This window comes from Pocillopora damicornis, chromosome 7 (genome assembly GCF_964200805.1).
Source record: "Pocillopora damicornis chromosome 7, jaPocDami1.2, whole genome shotgun sequence".
Taxonomy (NCBI): domain Eukaryota; kingdom Metazoa; phylum Cnidaria; class Anthozoa; order Scleractinia; family Pocilloporidae; genus Pocillopora; species Pocillopora damicornis.
In genome coordinates this window covers 10,634,616-10,642,395 of record NC_142676.1, presented here as the reverse complement: position 1 = coordinate 10,642,395, position 7,780 = coordinate 10,634,616, and positions in this window count along the sequence as shown.

The following is a 7,780-nucleotide window of genomic DNA, read 5'->3' as shown; positions in this document are numbered from 1 at the left end:
TATCATCAATATTTACACCCAATAACTTAATAGAATTATATGATTTAATGGCTGTTCCGTTAACATTTAGCTCTAACTGTTCATCATTTAGTCTACCTCCTTTCAATATCATTGATCCATATTTATCAAAGTTCCCTTTGAGAAAGTTCGTATCGTACCAATTTGCAGCTCTTTGTGCAGTATCCTGTAGTTTTGTTTGTATAGTATTGATATCCTTGTTGATTTCGTAGAACTGATGGTCATCAGCATACATCCCAATTTTTGAAGGAATTCCGAACGTCAAGTCATTTTGGAAAAGATTCCATAAAAGAGGTCCAAACGAGGACCCTTGAGGGCATCCTTTCTTGACCCTTTTCCAGGAGCTTGCAATTCCACCAATTCTTAGCCTATTATAGCGATCCATAAAATATGATTTCATTAGCTTGATGTTCTCGTTTTTAAAGCCATATGCCTCCAGTTTAGCAAGTAATAGAGAATGATGAAGACAATCAAACGCTTTACTCATGTCAGTACTTAACAGGCCAACGCTCATTCGATTATCCAGAGCATTTCTCCAGTCTTCCGTCAATGCTAGTAGTGCCGTTTCACAACTGTATCTCTTCCTGTATGCTGTCAGGCTATCGCTCAAACGTTCATTAAATTCTGCTGTAATCTGATTTGTAAGAAGTTTTTCAAAGGTCTTATTTACCATGATCGCTATACTTACAGGACGGTAATTTTCCATGTTCAAACGATCGTCCTTTTTATAAACAGGCACCCACTCGCTTTTCTTCCAGTTCCTTGGCCAATGACAGCTGGCGATACATTGATTATCTAATTAATAGATTAAGGAAGTTAATCCCAGCCAAGGCTAAATTACAACTTTTTAAAGCTGCTATTCTGCCTTATTTAACTTACTGTAGTATTGTATGGAATTGTTGCAAAGCTAGTGATTCTAGAAAATTAGAGAGGGTACAAGAACGGGCCCTTAGAGCTGTTTATTGTGATAGCATATCATCATATAGCGACCTCCTTAAGAGGGCTAATTTAAAAACTATACGTAATAGGCGATTACATGACATAGCTGTGTTAATGTTTAAAGTTAAAAATGATCTGTGCCCTAATAATATCAAGAACCTGTTTGTTATTGATAACAACAAATATAATTTAAGAAACAATGATTTCATTATCCCTAGAGTTAGTACTACGCGCTATGGTAAGCACTCTCTTAGTTACTTAGGTCCAGTAATCTGGTCTAAGTTAGATAGAAAAATAAGAGCACTAAGAACGCTGCAAGAATTTAAAAACGCTTTACATAAAGTAGATATACAAAGTTTAATCTCTTCGAATAATTGCAAGAACTGTATTTTATGTAAATCTTAAATATTTTAAATATTATCAAGATCATATTATTGTAATTACTATTATCTTATTATCTCATTATATTAAGGTTATTATCTTATTATACAGGGTAGGGTATTATAAACATGGGGTGTACTATTTCGGGGTAGGGTAGTTTTATATGGGAAGAGCTCTTTTATCATATTCCAATAAATTTTTAATGCATAGTTTTATATAGATTAGATTAGTTTAGTTTAGGTGTCCTTACTTAGTGGGAAACTGCTATCTTATTTGACACGTAAATAAAGTTTATTATTATTATTATTATTAACTTGGGCAAGTCTGATGGTGTATTACCGAGTCCGGATCTCAGATTAGCCGCGATTGAGGAAAAATATGAATTAAACTGTTCCGCAATTTCTGTAGCATTTTCAACAGCCTTACCATCCAACTGTAGCTGACTAATCCCTTTATTCATCTTTCCGGATCCTGTCAATGCTTTGATCGTATTCCACGTTGCTTTAGGGTTGTTTCGATTTACTTCGAATGCATTCTTGTAAAACTCACGCTTTGCTGAGCGCAAGGCAAAAACAGCCTTGTTTCTCGCCTCTCGATAATTTGCCCAGTCAGAACTATTGTCCGATTGCCTAGCCACCTTCAAAAAGTGATCACGAGAGTGCAATTTTTTAATAACCGCATTGTTTATCCAGGGCGGCTGAGTGGTGTGTTTGATTCTCTTTTCACGCCTAGGACAATGATCATCGAGGGCGGAATTATTGGCGGATCTTGTTTATGCGACGTTTTAAGACAACTAAAACCTAAAATCTTCAACATAGAAGATAAATAAACAAAGTTTAGATGGTCAAAGTGATATCTCGAACGCAATTAAGCACACACTCGGATTTGCGTTGTTTTAAAGACGTTAGTGGATGAAAGTTAGAGAGATACCTGTGGTTTTGAGGCAATCGGTGACCTCATTGGTGTAAGTACTGTGCACTGATATGCCTTTTTGGCCCGATTTGCGCCTGTGTTTTTAGAATTCTTTCTTAAAAATTGGGTGGTCTAACCAAAAATAAACTTTGGCTTGTGGCGACACAACTATTTTTGAAATATGCCCTGAACCCTTTTCATGGGCAAAAAAAAGAAAAAAAGAAAAGAAAAAGAGAACCTTTACTTTCGACGGGAAGTCAAGAGGACCGCTATTAGCGAGAGCGGGACTCAATGTATGGTTGTGACTTATATAGCATTCAGTAAGAAAAAAAATACTAAATCCTATCTACTTAATTAGTTATTTAGTTTTTTTTCTCTCTTTCTTCGCGTGTTACCTCTGATCAACTGAAAAACAAGGAAATACTTCTTTTCTGCTGGTTATCATAGTTGAGACTAGAGCTGGACTCGCGGTCTTATAGTTTGCTAAGCCTCATTATCATAAAAGTGTAGAGAGAGCGCTTTTTAGAGAAGCGTTTGCAGGAAAGACTGAAAAGATATGATAACATTTATGCACACGCCCCTAAGATCAAATTCGCATTTAAGAAAAAGGTGTGGTATTTACTAACTTCTTTAATATGCATTACCCTAACAGTTTTTGGGAAGAGTTGTGATTGAATAAGTAACGGAACAAATTATTTGCTAAATTATAAAAAGAGTACCTCATTAAAAAATTGTAAAAGATGTATTTAGCTATTCGCTGAAAATGCTCCACTGACCCGATCATCAGAAAACAACACTGCGGACCACCGCGTAACAGACGTTAGACGAGGTCTGTTTTCTATAGATGAGTTCCGTTATTTGAATGTGCCTCGAGTTGAAATTTTCTCGGCGCACGACGACTTGGAGTGTACCATGAGATGCCTTCAACATCCTTCTTGTATTTCTGTGAACTTGGCCCTCGAAATAAGAATGTGGTGCGAGTTATTGTCATCTGATAAGTACAGCAACTCCAAGGAATTCAGACAAAACGAAAGCTCATATCACTATCACATCGTGGTAAGGACTCTCTTCTGTGTTTTTTCATATTTCAAAGCAGCCTGTCCGGGGAAACACTCTATAATATATTAATTGTAGCTTTAATTAAGGAAGCGTCATCCAAGATGAATAGTCAGTAACTTCTATCGGGATTAAAATAATTACCCGCGCCTTCTTCCGAAGTGAACGTTTGTCTTCCTTCAAGACTGAATGAGATGTGCTTTTTCCGATTATCATTTCACTCGCTCTCTCGTTAATTCGCTTACTTCTCTATTAACTCATTTCATTTGTTCATCCCCTCATATTCGTAGGTGTGCCAACCATGACCTAAGTCCACAGAAAAACGATCTTTAAATCGAATGGCTATTGTATAAGTTTCTGCTAAGTGAATATTGCAAAGTTGTTCATGTGTGACTTTTCAACACACTTGCATAGTACGCTGTTTGGGCTAAGTCGTGTCATACTGAGCGTGAAAGTTCTTTTTTTTATCTCTCTCTTTCTTTCGCAAGAACATGTGTGCTGACAATCCTTGCGCTAACAATGCCACTTGTCGAAGCAGTTTTACAGAAAAACTTTATCAGTGTCTATGTCCTGCTGGATACAAAGGTCTGAGGTGCCAAACGGGTAAACAAAAAAATCCTTTATATCGTTCAAGTGAAATCTTCAATTCAGTTATTAAGAAGCATTCAAGTCATACACTAACTACATGAACATGTGAGAGAGAGTGAAAGAGAGAGACACACAGAGGAAAGTACACTGACATGCTGTTTTCTTAAATCTGAAACTAGCGTCTAAGATTTGAAAAGTAATTCTAATTGTGGGTGAGTGAATTAAAATATAACCACAATGAACTTACATGCGAATACATTTGATTTAGTATTAACGAGATTAAAAAGAAAGGCAAATAATTACTTGCAACTCCACCTGACCCACTAATTTATCTGTTTGTTTTCTTCGCTTGCTGTTTCTTTTGTTGCCTTCAGACATCGATGAGTGTGCCGAAGGGATTAACAATTGCAGTCCCCATGCCTTTTGGAACAATACCAAAGGGTCTTATTACTGCGCATGCAAGCCCGGATTCACTGAAAATGGCCGAAAATGTAGAGGTACATGCAAACGTTAACTTTTGTACACATTAAGCTGAGAGGGGTTCCTATGAAAGAACTTGATATGAAAATGTCAACGCACTGCAGTAACCATAACGCGCAACGCAAAGCACATAGCAAACAGCGCAGAATTCACAAGTACATGAAATCAGAAAACTCTTATGATAAGAGAGAAGAGCAATTTGTGGGTTAATACCATGAAATCTGGGCATGAAAAAGAGCAGAATGATCAGTCATTCTTTAAACACGAATGAATTAATACTTGGAGAGCCATCAGTTAATTAACAACTTTCGAGACTGAATGGAAATAATTATTATAAATGATCAGTGACACGCTCTACCGACCTCTCCTCTTTTAAAGAATTTAAAGGAACATGGATGCATGCTACCCAAGAAAGTCTTTTAGAAAAGAAGATGTTTCAGTTCAGCCAGGAAGCTGAAATATAATAATAATAATAATAATAATAATAATAATAATAAACCACTACAACATTAGAGAGACAATATAATTTTATCGTTCTAATAAAAGGTACTTTTAAACTACTTCCACGACGTACTTCGTGTAAAGAAATTCATGACAAAGACACGTTAGTAGAATTGATATTCGGATATTATTTATGCAGTACATCAAATATTCCGCTTGCCCGCAATTAGTTTAAGCCCATTACGTCACCGAAAATATCCCAATTTTCAAGCCACATTCCATACGCGAAGAAAGTCCGTTTAAATTCGATTCACTATGGTGGAGTGTATTCCTGTCCTTACAGAAGTGAAAAATATCTTTTTCCCCCACACACCTGTTCAATTCCAGGATAAATAACAGAGCATTGTTGCTACAAAGGCTGTTGTTTATATTCTGCAGTTGCTGACGTTGTCTTTTGCTAAAAAATAGACTAGTTTGTTGCAGTTTTATTTTTCGTTGCCTTCAGTGAAATGTAGTTGCACAGTTCTGGACTTATCAGCTCAGCTAAGTTCGGGCGGAGCACCTATCTGAGGACTACCTTGGACTTACTGCTTAGATGTTACAATCTTCTGTAACTAATCTTGTTTCTCCACCACATCGCCTGTTTTACATAGATGCCCTCTATTCTACGCTCTTTCCTCTCTCTCACTTTGTTTACCCTTTCGTTGCAAATCTCCCACTGATTCTCAGAGCGTTTTCCCTTGCTTGCAGTGAGATGGTAGTGTTCCCTTTAGAGCTTACTAATACAAGAGAAGGGACAACGTGCTGATTTTAAGATGAAAGTTTAAGTCCTTCGTTGCCTCTGAATTGTTCCTATCATATTTTTAATGAAATATGATTATTTACAAGAAACCAACATTTTTTTTCCTTGATGTCGAATTTCCTAAGCCATCGTGTATTGAAACTACTGAAATAAGGGATGGATTCATTTGTAACTTCACTCTCCATCCATTAGGACTTATAGGCTTTCATTACAGCGTAGGGCAAATTCAAATGAGATATCTTTTAGTAGTAATAATTTTTAAATATTTTTTTGAGATAGTTAAAGGACTGAGAGTATATTAGTTTATATACTTTTCGTGTAAAGTGGAACTAACTTTTTTGTTTGCTAGATATCAAAACTTAAACTCATTGGATTTATTATATTTTTTCATTTCATTTATCTGATCATGTAATAAAAGGCGTGACCTGAACTGTATATTGTATTTCTTACTTTCTTAACAGATGAGTGTAACTACAAAATTTGAGAAGATTCCACTTGTTTATTTGTGTGGCTTTGTGCCAATTGACAGCTTTACCATGTTATTGTATATGATAGAGTGATTGAGGGTCACCGACCAAATGTTGTGGAATTTTTTATCGACTGGTTTTAGTAAGATTGCTAAATTGCTGTATTCATCCCTTGATGAGTGTTTGCACATTACCGTTGCATCTTATCATGTTTGACTCTTAACACTGTGCGAGAGATTATTCAGCGTTGATTGATTTTTGGTTGATTTTTTGCGATAAGTGACAGATAATTGAACGATAGGATCATATTATATATTTAAAATAAGAGAGACCAGAGCGTGAGACGAGAACGATGAGAGAAAGAAGGAGATCAAGTTGATTTTATAAATAAAACGCGAAGTTTCGGAACATAGCAGATTCTTTAGTCTCATTTCCGACACAGTGGCACCTCCGACGGGACTCGCGAAGCATGGAGGAGCTAACCAAAGAAGTAGAGGCTAAATAACAGATGTTGCTTTACACTAATGGAAAAACACTTGGCATTGTGGAAAAGGGAAACCAAGGGGCGGTCGTGCGACATCTTGACAACCTACAAGCATTAGTAAAAGTAGACGGGCTTAAACTAAGGGTTGGATAGACCATGTTCGAGGCCGGAAAAAGTGCAGAAGACATTGGAATTTGGAGCAGTAGCATTGTAGAACCGATCGCCGAAGCTGATGAAGAAGTTTCGCGACTGGAAAAATGGCTCGTGGAAATGAATGAAGAGATCGAATATCGGAAGCAAAAGGACCAAGAAGAGAGGAAAGCCCGTGCTCGCGAAGTGGAGTTCAAATGCGAAAGAGAGCAAATGGAGATGAGGCTACAATTCGAACGCCAATTAGAAGAGACTAAGGCAAAACAGCAACGTTTTGAGAAGGCCGATCAGAGTGAACAAAGGAAAACAAAGCTACTGAAACTACAGATCACAAAGTTTATGGGACGTATGAAGCATGGCTGCCGTTCTGGAAAAAATTTCAAGCTGAAATTGATAAAGGAAACCTTGCATCTGTGACCAAGTTTGCATAACTAAAAGAGCTGGTAGATCCAAGGGCTCGAGCGGAGATAGACGGACTGCCTTTCACAACAGAGTGCTACAAGAGGGCAAATAATATCCTCATCGGCGAATATGGGAAAACGAGTGAGATCGTAAATGCGTACGTCCAGAACCTCGCGAATTTGCCTCTCATTGCAGGAACACAACCTGCGCCTATCCACAAGAAGCTCGTGTACAATGTGCAATCTTTAGAGACGCTGGGCAAATTGAAAGACATGACTGGAAATGTAAGGAGTGTTCTCGACAAACTAAAGGGTGTAAAAGCAGATCTAGTAAGAGGAGAAATAGACTGGCAGGACTGGGACTTCCCACGGTTGATAAAAGCTTTTGAAAAGTTGGAAGGAAATCAACCCCATTGTGAGCGGCACGGATAATGCAGGGAAGCAAAGTGCTAAATTCCGCGATCGCGAAAAAACATTTCATGTAAACGAAACAAAGAGGGTTTGTCTACTGTGACGCAACTGACCACAGAGCTATAAATTGTAACAAGTTTGTGACAGTTGGAGACCCCAGGAAGGAACTGGGTCTGAAACAACTGTGTTTTAATCGTACAGGAAGTCGATACCGCGTTGCTGAGTGCAAATGCGCTTCTGGCTGCCAGAT